Source organism: Meriones unguiculatus, chromosome 18 (assembly GCF_030254825.1).
Source record: "Meriones unguiculatus strain TT.TT164.6M chromosome 18, Bangor_MerUng_6.1, whole genome shotgun sequence".
Classification (NCBI taxonomy): domain Eukaryota; kingdom Metazoa; phylum Chordata; class Mammalia; order Rodentia; family Muridae; genus Meriones; species Meriones unguiculatus.
The window spans coordinates 76,281,852-76,299,042 of NC_083365.1; the positions used below are offsets into that span (position 1 = coordinate 76,281,852).

Below are 17,191 nucleotides of genomic sequence, written 5' to 3' on the forward strand. Positions count from 1 at the left end.
CATTAAAATTCATAGCAGTAGCAAAATTACAATATGAAGTTGCAACTAAAATAATGTTATGGTTGGGGTCACCACAACATGAGGAACTGTATTCAGGGACTGAAGCATCAGGAAGATTGAGAGCCACTGCTCTAAGCTCTTATTAGTTTCTTTTGAGAGGTAAATTGTTATTCTTACAGTTTTATTTTTATGTGACTTGATTTTTCTCTTGTAGCTTTCAACAAACTCTCCTTATCCTGTATAGTGTTTTAACTATAATATGCCCTTGGGGTTTTCCTTTATTGGCTATTTGTGTTGATAAAAATTTATCTTTCCCTAATATGAGGGGAGGTGAGTGTTGTTTAAGATTTGGTCTATGACACTGATAGGAATTTTCCTCCTGTGCCTGTAATTCATAGATTTGTTTTTTTTCATGCTGTCTCAAAATTTTTCTATTTTCTTTCTGTTTTTTTTTTTTTTTTTTTTAATTATCCTGTTCTTTACTTGAGTGGTCCAATTTATCTCTTTTATCTCTGTTTTTCTATTTTTTTACTTGACCCATTCATTCTACTGAGGCTTTCTTTTGTGTTTTTAAATTGGGCTAGAGTTTTTCAGTTCCATCTTCATTTCAGTTTGGGCTTTGTTCAGTATTTCTATCTCTTTATTGAGTTTATTTTTGAGATCCTTAATTGTCTTTGTCATTCCATCCAGCCTCATATTGATGTTTTCTTGACCTGCACTCAGGAGTTTATTCCACCATCTTTAGGTGTTTGCTTGTGCTCTGTTTTAAAGCCTTGAATTCTTTGATTTTCTTCATTATTATTCTTGAAGCTCTGTGTCCTGCGTTCATCTAGGCAATTCTCATTGGAAAACATCTCTATAGAACTAGTAGTTTGAGAGGCAGACATATTGCCTTGACTGTTGATATTGTTTGTGTTTTGGGGATGTGACCTGGGCATGGGACCTTCCTCTTTGGTTCTGTGTCTGATGTGAGATGCTAACCTGAATCTTTCTCTCTTTTTAAACTTTACTTATTTAATCACATCACACCCTGATCCCAGCCTCCCCACTCCTCTCCTTCCAGTCCAGCCCTCACAGATCCCTTCCCCCATTCCCTTCTCTCCTCTCTTAACTGCAGGCTTTGGCTTTTACTAGTCCCCAAACTTGGTTAATTTCAGATCTTCAGATCAGGTGTGAAGAGTTGATAGATCAGTCCTTCAGACACTCAATGTTTTTGTTTTTCTTGAAAAAATGGAGGTGATTTGGGTTCAGTGGTTACTAAGAAAGTGTGCAAAAGTGGCTCGTCACTGGGTTGAGCTGGGCCGTGTGCAAGCTGCTGACACCAGAGCTAGCTCCGGAAGTGTGCAGGCAGGCAAGGACCTGGCCACTCACCAGCTACTCTGGTACACAAGTCACATGACCCAAGCTGGGCCCGAGAGTGTGGGAATGGTGCAGCTGGGCAGACTCTCCAGCCTATTTTTCACTCATCAACCGTATGTCTTGTCATCTAAATACCTCCTTTTTTCTCTCAACATCATGGTTTTTCTTTTCTCTGTTTCTGTAATGGCCTTTGAAGTGAACTGTTGGTCTTGAAGTCTCCCTGCTCTCACCTGAGTCCATTATAATCCATGTTATTAACATTGCAGTTTAAAATTATGTTAAATCATATTAGGCTTAATTCTTGTGTTAGCATCTGAACCCTTATCATTTTATCTACAGCCTTTCAGCTCCACCCCTGTCTTCTCCCCTTCTGTTTTCTTCCACATACCCTGCCCTGTAACATTTCTCTTCTTTATTCTGAACTTTCGGACTGTAGAGATGGCTCAATTGTTAAAGTCTAGGCTCACAACCAAAGTTACTTTGCCCTGTACCTACTCTGCCTGTCCGACACGTATCTACCTGACTTCTCTTTTTTCAGGGAGTAAATTAGCCATTGTCATCCTGTGAAGTCTTCTGATCTAGCTTGCTGCCTTGTTGCTCTGATAAGACACTGAAAAAAAGCCACTTGGGGTTTATTTTAGCTTCTAGGTTACTTCCCAATGTCGCCCAGGGAAGCCGCAGCAGGAGCACAAGGAACCCAGAGATAGGAACTAAAGCAAAGGCCACAGAGGAACACAGCTTTCTGGCTTGCTTCTAAGCTCATGGCCAAGGATCTAAGTCCAGGCCCACCTTTCCAGGGATAGTACCACCCACAGTGGACCAGGACCTCCATCATCAGTTAGAAATTAATAATACTCTACAGGTGTGCCCACAGACCAATCTGATAGTGCCCTCAATTAAAATTCTCTCTTACCAGATATGTCTTGGTTTATGCCAAGTTGACTAAAACTAACAGTGAGGCCTTCTATGACTTTCATGAAATTCACAGCAGCCTATTACAGTATTCAGAAATGATATGTATTTGATTTTGCCATTAGACCATAGCCTTTCAAGGACCAAGATTAAGGATTAATTGCTTTTAAATCTCTACAGCAAATGTAATGTATGACATATAAGATATGCTCAATAAACACATAACTAAGTGGATATAAAGCTGCCATAGATAGAGATTTAGCTTAATCTGATGCTCTTTCATTGAGTCTTGACCTTAGGGGTATGTACTCATGGCTCTAAAATAATAAAATCATAAAATAAGCACAGAGCTTTGTTTTTTAATACTTCATACACAGTTTTAATCATATTTTCCCCTTTCTAGCTCCTCCCAGACCCCTCCCCCATCCATATGTGCCCAACTTCCCAACTTCATGTTCTTTCTTTGTTGTTAAAAAAAAAAAAAAGCAAGTACACAAACAAAAACATGGAGTCCCTTTTGGGTTGGCCAACTACTGCTGGGCATGGGGACTGCCCTGGCGTGTGGTTGATGTACTCAGAGTTACTCCATTGAAGAAAGCTGATTTTCCCACTCCTACCAGCTATCGCCTACAAATACCTTACCCTTACTTCTTATGTAGGGCTTTGTGCTCACCTCCCCTCTCATTGCTGGGATTTTGTCTGGTTTAAACGTATGTAGATTGTGCATGCTATCATAGTTTCTGTGAGGTCATATGCATGTCGGTCCTGTTGTGTCCAGAGGCTGTTTCCTTAGTGTCATCTACACCTTGGATCTTACAATCTTCCTGCTTCCTCTTCTGCTTAGATCCTTGGGCCTCGAGGGAAGAGTGTGATAAAGATGGCCCATTTAAAGCTGGGTGCTCCAAAGTGTCTCCCTCTCTGCCCTTTGTCCAGTTGTGTATATGTAGGTTAATTACCATCAATCACATAGCTTTAAATCAATAATTAAACATCTCTCAGTTTTCCTGGGAACTGTGATTCACAAGATCTGGGTGCTGCATAAGATGCATAGATGCATCATATTAAGAAATATATAGCTACACAAACACACAGCAGAACAATTGAAAGCCTAAAATTAATAGAACCTCAAGGGCAGAAAGAGTGATTTAAAGAGAACACAGAGTGAGGGAAACTTTACCTACCATTTTTAAAGATGCAAACTCATTTTCCATTTAAACTTTTATTTAAAAAATTAAGAATAACAACCCAGCTTCACTAATTCTGTGGTTTCTATCAGTACAGAAAAACTTAATGTTTGTTCCATATCAATTTAAAATCATTCCTTCTACACCCTCTCATAAAACATTTCTTGCAGATTTTCAATGATTTAAGATACTGAACTTTAATGCTTTTGACTTTTAGAAGTTGGAGTGTGATATTAGCATTAACATTATATCTTAAGGACATACTAGAGGAAAAAATTTATGGTTCAGTAGTCATGTGTTTGGTTTCAAGTTGAGGTCAGCTGGATGGCTTATTTGACCTAAGCTAAAGTAATTGGGGAAGATGGGTTCTCAGTTGAGAAAATGTCTCCAGAAGTTTGAGCTGTAGGCAAGTTTGCCAGTCATTTTCTTGATTAAAAATGATTGATTTGTGAGGGCTCTGCCTACTCTTGGTATTACCAATCCTGAACAAGTGGTCCAAATCTATGAGAAAAACAAACCGAAATAAAACCAGCAAACCAAAAAAAAAAAAAAATTCTTGCTCTTGCTCTCCTAGGAAAAGTTAAATTAAGCAGTAATGTTCTACAACTTTTGATTGTTGTCAAGGACTGGCCTTCACCACTGCTATCCACTGAAGAATGTGGAACTCCCACAGCACTTATTTTATCCACTATCTACGTGTGTTTTCAGAGTGAAGTCACATCCATATTTAATGATTTAGAATTTCTTGTTTCCTTGTCTGAGTCAACACCAGTGATGACGTTTCAGCTCTCATTCCTTCCTCTCCTTCCTGGGTCACAGTCTGGAACTTGTCATCATCTAAAGTTGTTTCTGATGTGAAAACATTTGTTTTAGATGTCAGACTCTAGGTTAACCTTTAACCAATTACTCTAGTTCACTATTGGTTGCCTTCACTAAGACCTGCAATTAATTCAGGTTGCCCACTTTTGATCTCCCTTTCCCCCCCCCGTCTGTCTTCATTCCTTTGTCTCTTGATTGATATCCACAGAGCTTTGCTTCTCCTTCCTTATTCTGAGTGGCATAAACTTCCCTGACTTGCTCCTCCACTATGCCATCCTGACAGCACACAGCACAGATGGAGCCTCATAGTTCCCATTTTAAAATCTTCAGATGACTTAGTGAGGAAAAGAAGATGATCCAATCGATGCTCCACAGTTGACCCAAGCATGCCTTCCTTGACCCTCTGGCTTTTCATTCTAATTGCCAGGTACAAGGCAAGCCTCAGGCCCTCCAACACACACAATAAGATTCTGCTGAAGATTCAGTTCCCTGCTATTTTAAGAGGAGAGATTTGTCCTTAGCATCCGGAGGCTGCTGCTCCATACCTCTTCCTCCCCAACCCTCCCTCTTAGCCATCCCACATCCCACTTGGCTACAGCTCCAGTGAGGCCACGCCTCTACTAATCCCTCCTCCTCACAAAGGCACTGCCTTCTCAAGCAGCTTTTAGCAGATGAGTAAATAAAGGGCAGACCATACTTTTAACAGTCTTCAAACACATTGAGCACGCAGCACAATGGCAAGTACTGCTTATGGCATATTCCTGTGGGCTTATACTTATACTTTACAATAAGCATTCTGGGTAATGCTTTTAGAGTGTCATAATTTTCATATTTGACATAGGAAGTCACAGTTGCATTGATTGGGTTTCAAGGTTTTTAGTTAAGAGAACCAGCTCCCAAACACATATCCAAAGCTTCTAATTGTTTCATTTTAATGAGCCTATTATAAGTTTTCTAATTACTTATTTATTTTTATTTTATTTTATGTGCATTGGTGTTTTGCCTGTATGTATGTCTGTATGTCAACATCCCCTGGAAGTGGAGTTTCAGAGACTTGTGAACTGCCATTTGGATGCTGGGAATTAAATCCCGGGTCCTCTAGAAGAATAGCCAATGCTTTTAACTACTGAGTCCTCTTTCCAGCCCCCTGGCCTATTGTAATTTATAATGCTTCCATCATTTAAAGGACTACATCATGTGACATTCCTTTGTTATGAAATCATATTTTGAGTGCTAAATGAGGACAATATGAATAAGCTGTACATACCACATGTTTACAATAAAATATAATTAACCAATAAATTTTAAACAACTTTGTTGTCTTGAAAGCAATTATTTTTTATTTTTAGTGCAAATATAATTTATCTAGGAGTTTGAAAAGGAGGTCAAATAGATATTTCTTCTCATCCACATAATAGAGGCTTACTACATACATTTCATTTCTCTTTAAATACAATTGCTTAGAATCAAATTACAGAACACTAGGTTATTTCAAAGTCCATGCCTGCTAAACCTTGCAGGCCTCTGTGGAAGTCATTGTAACCAGGCAAACATGTTATTGCTATGGCATTGTCTCCTGGAGCAAATTAAGGCCTGAGGTCTTTGGGGAGCAGGGCCACTTTGGACCTCTGCTCAAACTGGAGTCTAAAGAAGTCAACCACAGAGCTCATACTGATGTACCCCAAATATAGGAACCTGGCACCCACCTTCCATGTTCTACATGATAATTTGTTGTTCTTGGATGTCTAATTTGTCCTCTGATATAAGATGGAGTGCCAAGTTTAAATATTGATCTCTTAAATAAAGATGTATTTTGTTTTAAGAGCAAACAACTGAAATAAAATAGCCAGCAAAAGCTAGCTGGAAGCTAGTAGGAACTGGCTGTATGAATAACAGAGTGGAAGAACATGGGACCCATTAAGGTGTGAGCGCACTCTAACATACACTGCCCAAGCTGTGGTGCTTTGGTTTTGTGGGAAAGAAAGGAGGGTGTGTCTGTACATCTGAAATGTACGTTTTTCTTTGAAACAAGATTCTTCTTGCTTCAATGTACTAGCCCAATACAAAGTCCTTGCAGAATCAAGGAGTTAGAGGTGTAGAGTCAGAGTTAATGTGTTTTACTTAACCTGACTTTAAGAGAGCCAGCAAACATAGAATTGCAGCCTGGAAGAACCAGAAGTTTCTTTATTTTATTTTATTCAGTTTGTTTGTTTGTTTGTTTGTTTTTCAAGACAGGGTTTCTCTGTGTAGCCTTGGCTGTCCTAGAACTGCTTCTGTAGACCAGGCTGTCCTTGCTTGATCCATCTGTTTCTGCCTTCCAAATGCTGGGATTAAAGGGGTGTGTGCCAGCACCACCCAGCTAACCAGAAGTTTCTTAATCCCATCATTATGCAACACCACCACCGAAACCCACAGTCTTTGGGATTTCCGGGTCTGTGCCTCCATCACAAGTGATGATGAAATGCAGGAGAGCGTCTTCCTCAGGGGACCACTTCATTTCCTGGTTTACAATGCTACTTATCAACATTTCTGCTCCTCTCTGTTTTGCTCTTGAATAGCCCACATTTTTCTGTTTCACTCTATTTCTCTATCTTTGATCTTAAATTGATTGTGAAGGTAAGGATCTGAATTAAATAGCAAACAAAAAGCCTGAAGCATAACTATTTATTGAGTGTATGATAACTAAAATGCTGCATGTGGCTGTTATATACAAGCTCCTGGCTCTTCTGCGTGGCAGTTCCCAGAAATGAATAATATTGATCCATCTAGGGAAACACGGGACCAGAGGAGGTGCAGCTACCTACTGGCATGAATTAAATGATGGAGTGGAGACCATGTCCAGATATCTCTGGAACCAAACTCTTGTTTTTCTATGGAAGGTGCAGTGGTTTTGAAATGTTATTCCTAATAGTAGCCTCTGTTTTTCACCCAAGAGACCTCAGAGATGGGTACAAGATGAGCCAGCCCAGAAAGCTGGGAAACTGTGTTTCACAGGGTAAGGACAAGGCACAGGAAATTTCATTCTATCTTAATTTCTGTCCCTTTCACAAACCCAATTACTGATCTTAATTATGTTCTCTGGCTCCCCACTTATACCCCTAAGAGACAAGTTTTGTGCTTTTTAAGCTCTGTCCTTTAAATGCAATAAACTGTCCAAGTATCTTCTAATTTTCGTTCTTCAAACCCTCTTAGCCCATCTTCTGCCCTCTTCACCCTCATTCTGTCCCTCTCCCCCTCCCTCCCCCCTTCCCCTTCTTCCCTTGCCCTCTTGCTCTCTCTTTCTCTAGTGGGCAATGCAAGCAGGGGACTGGTTCCCAAGGCTTGATTCTTTAATGAATGGAAAGCTACAAGCCATGCCCTCAGGGAGCCCTTGAACTCAGCTCTCTGCAGCTTCTAAGTGTTCATAGTCACTGGCCACCAAGGATACCTGGCATTAAAGCAGCTGAGGTTTTAAATGGCAAATCCTCTAGGAAAAGCCTGTTTATACCTTTCTCAGATTTTTCTATGGTTTTTAACTCCTTTGGAGCCACTCTACATTGCAGCTCGTTAGGAATGGCAAATTCAACGGGAAATGACATCTGAAGAACTCTGAGGTGTAGGTGGTTAGTACCTGCTGATTCTCTGTTCTCTGCAAAGCTTTGTGCAATACTCCCATTCAGGTTCCAAATGGACTGTGAGAGTGCTGGGCTATGGCTTCCAGCATTGCATCTGAACACCCCAAACTCCACCGCATCACATGCAGCATTGCATCCATGCTTCCTAAACCCCATTTATTCATTATATATCCCGATTGAAGCCCCTTCCCTCAACTCCCTCAGTCCCATCCTCCTCCGTCTTCCCCTCATCCCCTTCCCCTTCCTCTAGTCCACTGAAAGGGGGATTTCTCCACTATTGCCATCTGTTCATAGCCTGTAAAGTCTCATCAGGACTGCCTGGATCCTCTTCCTCTGTGGCCTGGCAAGGTCATATCATCTGGGGCGAGTGATCAGAGAGCAGTCAACTGAGTTCATGATAGAGGCAGCCCCTGCTCCCCTCACTCAGAGGTTCATATGGAGACTGAGCTGCCAATTTTCCACATCTGAGCAGGGGGTCTAGGTCCTCTCCATGCATAGTTCTCTGCAGGAGCCCCTGGGCTCAGAACTTTTAGTTTTGTTGGTCTCCTTGCAGAGCTCCCCTCCATGTCCCTCTAGTCCTACCATTTCTTCCTCCAAAAGACTCCTGGTGCTCTGCCCAAAGTTTGGCCATGAGTCTCAGCATCTGGGTGGATCCTTTCAGAGGACCCTCTATAGTCGACTCCCATCCTGGTCCCTCTCTCCCATTGCTTCTGGTGTCTATCCTGCCAACCCCATTTTCTACCAAATGATTTTTTTTTCCTCTGATACAATAGTGACCACTTTTTACATCTTCTGGGTAACAAAACAACCTGTTTTATCATAGCTGAGTAGGAAAACACATAACTTAAACTATTCCTGTCATGATATAAACTGATTCATAGTCCAGTTCCATTGTTTATAGTACCCATAATTTTCCAGAGCACAAATATTCTTTTACAGATGAGTTCTCTAAATGCTTATAAAGCTAAGATGCATTTTTGTGAAATCACTTTCCCATTTGGAATTCATGCCTAGTTTTCACTTTTGTGGTTCCCAAAATATTGATGTTTTAGCCAACTTATCAAAACCAAGATGCTTGAATTAAAAAAAAAAAAGAAAAGAAAAAGAAAAAATTAATGTACAAGTGCTTGGTATTCTAGAAGTTTGAATTTTGTCCTAAGTCCTAAGATATGAACACTATATCTAAATGAAAGGGAAAACTCAAATTTATATATTATATAATAAGCTGGATAGTAAATAAAATTTAAAAATGTAAGGATAGGGGAGAGTTTAAAAATCACTTCTAATTGATACTCAGTGTCTGCTGTCTTCTCTCAACATTTTCCCCTTTTATTTTTACTCAATATTATACTGTGAATATTAAAACAAATAAAAATCTTAAAGTAGTCATAATTGTCTATTTCTTATTGGTCAATGTTAAATTCTTCCTTTTATTATTGAACAGGGGTTATATAGTAGTTTGTCACTACTATAAATAAAGAAAAGATAAATGTCATATGCACTTCCCCAATATTTGAACTACTTAATTGTGCAATTCTTATCTTACCTCACATATGAAAAAAATCACCAAACTGGATTAAAGACTTGACTGTAAGCTCTGAGACAGTAAAACTCCTAAAAAGATCACCGAGGAAAGGTCTAAAGCTTTGGTCTGTCACCAGGATCTCTTGCATATGATTCAAAAGGCACAAGCAACAAAAGAAAAGACATCTGAGACTTCAAAAAGTTCAAATCCAGGGAACTAGAGGGGGATAAATAAAGTATAATTTAAAAAAGAAAAGAAAAAAGAAATTAAATGAGATAATACACTTTCAAAAAAATAATTCTCAAAGAAGGGCTGGTAGATATTACCAAAACACATTGTATGAAGTTATCAAAGGATTAATAAAACGCTATTTTTAAAAGGAAAAAAAAAGTTCAAATCTTCTGTATTCAAAACCCAACAAAAAAAGGAAAAAAAAAAAACAAAAACAAAAACAAAAACAAAAAAAAACCAAGAACCACCACCACCACCATCAAAAGAAAGCCAGGCATCATGGCACACTCCTTTAGTCCCAGCACGCAGGGAGGCAAAGTCAGGCAGATAGCTGTGAGTTCGAGGCCAGCCTGGTCTACAAAGTCCAGGACAGCCAAGGCTACACAGAGAAACCCTGTCTCGAAAAAAGAAGGGAAAAAAAAAAACAATCGAACAAAATGCAAAAAATGTAAACAGCCTATAAAGTGGTGTGTGGGGGAGCTACTAATATTTGCAAAAGATTTATTTAATGAAATGTTCATATTCAAGATCTAGAAGGAACTCCCACAGATCCATGTAACAAAACAAAACCCAGGAGTAATAATACAGTTAAAAATTAGTAAAATTAGCAAAGAAATTTGTCTTAGTCACTGTTCTATTGCTGTGAAGAGACACCATTGCCAAAGCAACACTTAGAGAAGAAAGCATTTAGTTGGGGCTTACTTAAAGTTTCAGAGGTTTATCCTGTTATCTAGGTAGGAGCATGGTGGGGTGCATGACACTGGAGGGGTAGCTGAGAGAGTGAGGAGGAGAGGGGAGAGAGAGAAGCTGGGACTTGGCACCAAGACCACCCCTACCCCAACAAGGCCACACACCCCAATCCTTCTCAAATAGTGCCCTCCCTGGTGGGTAGCATTCACATATATGAGCCTGTGCGGGAGTCATCCTACTCCCTGCCCCACATGGGCAAAATGCGTTTAGTCAAACTTCAAAAGCCCCCATAGTCTTTCAAAATGTCAACACTGTTCAAAAGTCCAGAGTTCTGGGGGAGGGAGGCAGTGGGCGAGGTGGTGGCAGTGGTAGCCAGGTGGCAAAGATGATGGCCCACCTGGGGTCCATGAGGCGGCTGCCCTGCAGAGGAGGCGGTTTGGGGGAATGGCCACCGCCTGAGAGAATCTGGGACGGCAACAAACAAAATAGCGTCTGATAGGTTTTGAGTAACAGAAGTTCTGGGTAACAGGGCAAACCAGCTTCACCTTGAGTTGGAGCTTCCTGGCTCGCTTGCTAGAGGAGGTACACAACCATTCGACATTTGCAGGGGAGATCTAGCTCGCTGTGCTCATTGTCTTTGCATTGTTCTAACTGCTACAGGGAGAGAGCTCATTTACTACGACGAGCAAAGCAAATCTGTGTGCGACACAGAGGAGCCGGGCTGTGATGCCTTCGCACTACCTTCCCACGTGCGCTTCCAGGTGTTCCAGATCGTCCTGGTTGCAACTCCCTCTGTGATGAATCTGGGAAACGGTCTTCATAAGATCACCAAAATGGAGCACGACAAGGCAGGCAAGAAAGCAGCTGGAAGCAAACCCTGCGCCGAGCGTTGGAAACAGCACCGGGCTCACCAAGAAACGGAAGAGGACCATGGAAAGGATCCTATGATGTATCCAGAAATGGAGGTAGAAAGCTAAAAAGAGAATAAAGAGCAGAGCCAACCAAAACCTAAACATGATGGGAATTCGGGAGGATGGCTGTCACTGCAGAATTCGGTGGGATGGACTCACGAAAGTCTATGTTTTGCAGCTGCTGGCCAGGACTGTGCATGAGGTGGGCTTTCTATTGGGGCAGTATTTCCTGTATGGCATCCACGTCCACCCCATTCTATGTGTGCAGCAGACTTTCTTGTCCTCATAAGATAGACTGCTGTATTTCTAGACCCAGTGAAAAGATCATCTATCCTCTGATAATGTATAGTGTCGCAGGCCTCTGCCTATTGCTTAACATTTGGGAGATGCTTCATTTAGGGTTTGGGACCATTCAATACTCACTGAACAGTAAAAGGAGGGAACCTGACGAGCTGGGTGCTTATTATTATCCTTTCACTCGAAACACACCTTCTGCTTGCCCTGGCCATAACATTGCTGTCAAACCAGATCAAATCCAGTACACCGAGCTGTCCAACGCTAAGACTGCCTGCAAGCAGAACAAAGCCAGCATCGTCCAGGAACAGCAATGTGGCAGCCAAGAGGAGAGGGCCTCCCAGAGTATCTGGAGATTCTGCCGAGGGAGATCAGAATGGCTCAGGAGCATTCGGATCTAGCACTCCAGGCCCACCATCTCCAGAACAATCCCCATGGTCCTCGGGAAAAGAAGGCCAAAGTGGGGTCCAAATCTGGGCCCAACAAAAGCAGTGTTAGTAGCAGATCGGGTGGGAAGACCTCCGTCTGGTTTTCATAGTTTATGGTGAGCAGCGACGCCCTCAATAATGACTTCCATCGAGTACATATTTGGCTCTGGTTATCTTGGGAGATGCTGCTGGCTCACGATCCAAACGCAGGGGACTCTGAAGGTGGAGCTGGGATGAGTGGGAAACTGTTCCCAGGCACATGTTCTCAGCAGTAACGCAGCTGCAGAACTTGGCGATTGTGTCTTCCAGACTCAGAGAAAAACAGATTTATTTAAATCATTGCTGTTGAACAGTTTTTGTATGTACAGTATCATGGAACGTTCTTTTAGTATAGTATCTTTTTTAAAATTTGTACATTGGACTGCCGCAGTTATACTTTTTCATATTAAAGGGAACCTTTGTAAATAATGCCTGTTAAAGGCTAGTGTTTTTACTTTGTTTAGCAAATGTTACCTCGTGATTAGAGTTCTAGTAGATGCTTGATAAGCGTGCCTCATGTGTAATAGGAAAGATTTAAGACATGTTGGGAAACTGAGGAAGAAATACCAGTCTTCAAGTCTTTGGAAGAACATCCCTATTAGAAAAAGGTTGAGATCTTTCTTCTACCTGAGAGATCTTGGAATCTCCTTCCTGTGACCAAGTTGCAGCCATTCTTCGAAACTGTTTCCAAAGGAAAGAAATGTTATGCTACAGAGTCTCTTTAAAAAAAGTAAATAAAAGTCCAGAGTTCAAAGTCTTTTTTGAGACTGATGGCAATCCCTTATCTGTAACCTCTATAAAACGAAAATCAACAAGCAGGTCATATTCTTCCAACATACAGAGGCACAGGGTATTTATTACAATTCCAAAAGGAAGAAAAGGGAGCATAGTGAGGAAAGACTGTACCAAAGCAAACCTGAAAACCAGCAGGGAAAACTCCAAATTCAGCATCTGCATATCTGATGGCAATGTTGGCTCCTCAGATCTCTAACTCCTTTAAGCTTTGTTGACTGCAACACACTTCTCTTTCTTGGGCAGGCTCCATAGCCTGTCTGAAATTTCCCCCAGTAATGTCCCCTGCTCTGGCATCTCCAACACCTTTGAGTCTCTAAATAGATCTAACAAGTCTCTAACCAGGCTTCACCTTCACAGCTTCACAAAGCGGCCTCTTTGAGCCTGCCTGTGGGGCCACCCCTGACACACTTCCTAACCCTTCTCAAATCGCCACTCACTGGTGATTAAGCACACAAGTATATGAACCAATGGGAGGCATTCTTATTCAAACACCACAGAAATGAATAGAGATGTCCCCAAAGAAAATATGCAAATGGCCACAGGTACATGGTAAGGAGCTGGAGAACATGAGTCATAAGGAGAAAGCAGATGAAAATCATCAGATTAAAAAAAATCACTCTGTTAAAATACTGTTTTCAGAGCACAAAAACAAAGCATAAATGTTTCTAAGAGTATAGGGGAAAAAGTGACCCCTGAACACTATTAGTGGGAACATAAGTTGATACAGCCAGTGAGGAAAACAATAAAAGTGTCTCAAAAATTCAAACTAGCATTGCTGTGTAGTCAAACAGTCCCACTTAGGGATGTTTCTTTAAAGGAATTATAATTAGTATCTCCAAGAGCTATCTGTAGTCTTGTGGTCATTACAGCATTATTGACAATAACTATAACATGGAAGTACACAGAATGTCCATTGATGGATGAATGGATAAACAAAATGTAGTAGATACATACAATGGAACATTCTTTTAAAAAAAGACAAAAATCTTATCATTTGTAACTGGATGACTATGGGAAAATATTCTGTGAATTAAAGCAGGCATGAATACCTCATTTATACAAATAATATTTACAGATGATCTAAAATAAATTCCCAGACTTATAGAGTACAATGTTGATAACCAAATACCCAGACTAGGGGAAACGGAGGTGTGTTAGTCGATGGACACAAAATTTCACGTGTAAGAGTTATAGGATACCACTACAAGATGAATGGGACTAGAAATCCAACTGTTATATCTCTTTTACTGATCTATGATTAATATAATTGGAACTTCCTCATAACTTTTTGACAATGGACTTATTGGGTAAGAATTTACCTCACTCCATGTTCAAATAAACTAGCAAATATTTCCTGAGCCACCACAGTGTACAAAGTACAGAACACAAAGTCAAAACGAAAGGCCTCAGATTAATAGGATGCAAGCCATGTGTAGTCACAGGGCAAACAAAACAGAACTAAAAAGATGTTCTGCTTTTATCTTGGCAACACCCCTTTGTCACATTCTAGACACTGACTCTAGAGACTCGATATTAATTGCAATATGTAGCTATATAAATTTGCATTAAAATCAATGAAAATTCAAGTTTAAAATTTAGTTCCTTATTTGAATTAGTCATGCTTCAACTATAGAAAAACCAATGTGATTACTTACTCTACACAGCAAAGACCATGGACAGGACACCCTTCGTTGCAAGAAGATCTGCTCTACAGGATTTAGCTAGAGTTGGGCAGCCAAGTTGCTCATCACCATTGTTATGTTCTTATATAGGCTCTCAAAAATTGGAGTTTGCCCATAATCTATAGATGTTGTAATTATAGTTGTGAAGGAGACCACCCCCACACAGCGGGAGTTTCCTCTGAGACACACGATTAGGCACAAACCACATTCAAACACCCGTTTTCACAGAGAGACCCTTTATTAGGCAGGGAAGGAAAGTTGAAGTGGCAGCTTTCTGACTGCAGGGAGCCTCAGCGAATGACCTTGTAGGTATAATCCTTAAGAAGAAAAGAAGCGGGGAGGTCTGCGCTAGGGGAGTCTGCGCTAGGGGAGTCTGAGCTAGGATGCGGGGTTTATTTCGATTGGGCATGTTATTAGGTGAACCGAGGGGGTCTTTGATTGTTGGACTTCAATACTTTGATAGCTGGACCTTGGTAGTCAGCCTCAGGAGGAGGAAGTGGCCAAATAAGGGAACTGACCTTGGTGGCTAGCTTTAGAAATGTAATCTAAAGGTTTTTAGCAAGACAGAGGGAATAGGAGAGAAGGCCAAGGCCTGCTAGAGACATGGTCGCCAGGCTCGAGCTGGCCAGAGTCCCTTTAAGATGTAATATTGAATTTTTAAGGGAAAGGGAAGTGGTTCTCCCATTTTTCTGTTATAAACTGTAATATTCATGAAATGTCAACTATAGAATATAGAACATGTTCTATATTCTATATATATAGGATATATATAAATATATATTATATATAACTATATAATTATATATATAAACTATATATTCTATATTCTATATATTTTTAATGCACTCCCCATCTAGATATGGTTGCATATACCTGTAACCCCAGCATTCTGGCAGCAGAGGCAGGAGTGGGTAATAGTGGGACTCCTGTCTTTAAAGAAACAAAATTGACCTAAAAAACAAAGACTATGAAAAACCATAAGATTAGCATAATAACTACATTAAGTTTATTCAGTTATAAATTGAATATGTCCTAATTTCTCTGAATATTCTCTGTTTTTAAGGTGTTTTCTTGCCATAATTAGGACTATCTCTTTTTTGTTTGGGTGATGTATTCTGATTCTCCCCATGATTGGACTTCTGTGATCTCCCTCCATTCCTTTCAACATCCTCTAACACCCACAAGTGCTTTTACAAAACTCATGGCTTCTCTCTCATTTTGTGACACACAGTCAGGCCCATCTGTGTGAACTCTGGATTGGACACAAATATTTAAAATGAACCTTGAAGTCCTGTTAGCCAAACGACAGCATTCAGTTCTGCCGAGGGCCTGTGATCTTCTTGGATACTTTTAACCAGGATTACAGCCCCAGGCACAGCATTCCTCCTGTGGAGTGTGTCTGAGGTACAATGCGAGAACACTCAAGAGTTTCTCCTTTTGGTGTCTTGTCCCTGTGGATTCCAGTTTTCTAGAAAGACAAGGCTGATATACACTTAAAGCATTCTTTTTGAGTCACTATAAACTTCTGAAGTTCTTTCATCTTCCTAACTACACTAGTCTCCATTTGGGGGTATTTGTTGTTGTTTTTAAATCAGGCTTATGACTTCCACACAGTAGTCACTTTTGATTATTATGAATCAGATCAAGTACCTGATGATCTGTACATCTCATCAAAGCAATAAGCTTTACTTTTCTATTTGTTGTCTAAATTCTCCCCCCACAGCCCTGAGAATGTAAGCTCTATGAATACTAAAAGTTGTGTGTATGTGTGTGTTACTTGCTTTACATCCTCAGAGCTAGAAGGTAATCCACATACTTGAAACTGTTCTCTCTGTGGGATCTATTTCTTCCCCTTCCACTCCCAACACTACACCTACCCAGCATGACCAACTTCATTCCCTGTTGGGGGTTGATCTGATGTTTGTATGTTGACCCTGGTTGCTGCACCTTAATCTCTGATTATTGCCTGGAAACACCTATCCTTATTTTATAAACCTGCCTAAGACATTATACCTGATTGGTTGATTAAAGGCCTATACCTGGGCAGGGCAGAATGGAGTAAGCATGGCTAAGGTTCCCCAAGGGAATCACGGGAAAGAGACAGGAAGAGAAGAGGAAGGAGGAGGCCACAATGGGTTATCGTGGAGAAGAAACCACATGGGCTGGAAGGAAGGGCTCCAATAATGGCATGAAAAGGCCCAGACAAAGAATACAAGCAAGTCTCTTGGGATTATGGGTGGAAGGTAGGCCAGATGAGAATAGTTAGGCAGATGGCATTGGATGGAGGCTGGGAGGTGGATGGTGAGGTTATCGAGACAGCATAGGTGAAATATCTGTCTGGCCCAAGGTAATAAGGCAATTATAAAATCTAACAGGTCTGTGTGTGTGTGTTATTATTGTGTTAGCAATTTAAATAAAATTTAGCAAAAATTATAGGGCAAATAATAACATTATATAGCCCAACACTCATTTTTATTTACTACAACAATCCCCCTGAACCATGAAAGTGTGAGCTTGAATGTAAGTCTTTGTGTAGGTTCTAGTGCCAAGGAAAACCAATATCTTATCCCGAAGAAGCATTTGATTAAGACTCAATTATAATGGTGTTAATCCAAGGCAAAATGAGTTCATGATACAGGTCCAAAAATCCTGTAGCAATTCTGAGAAAAATAATGTCACACCAGAAAATGAGCATAGGTCTTACAGCA

The 17,191-nt window shown here is 40.6% G+C and overlaps 1 pseudogene; it reads left to right on the plus strand.

Moving 5' to 3' along the window:
• Positions 1–1,230: 1,230 nt before the first annotated feature.
• LOC110550324 (gap junction gamma-1 protein-like) lies at positions 1,231–12,751 on the plus strand (annotated as a pseudogene).
• Positions 12,752–17,191: the final 4,440 nt, after the last annotated feature.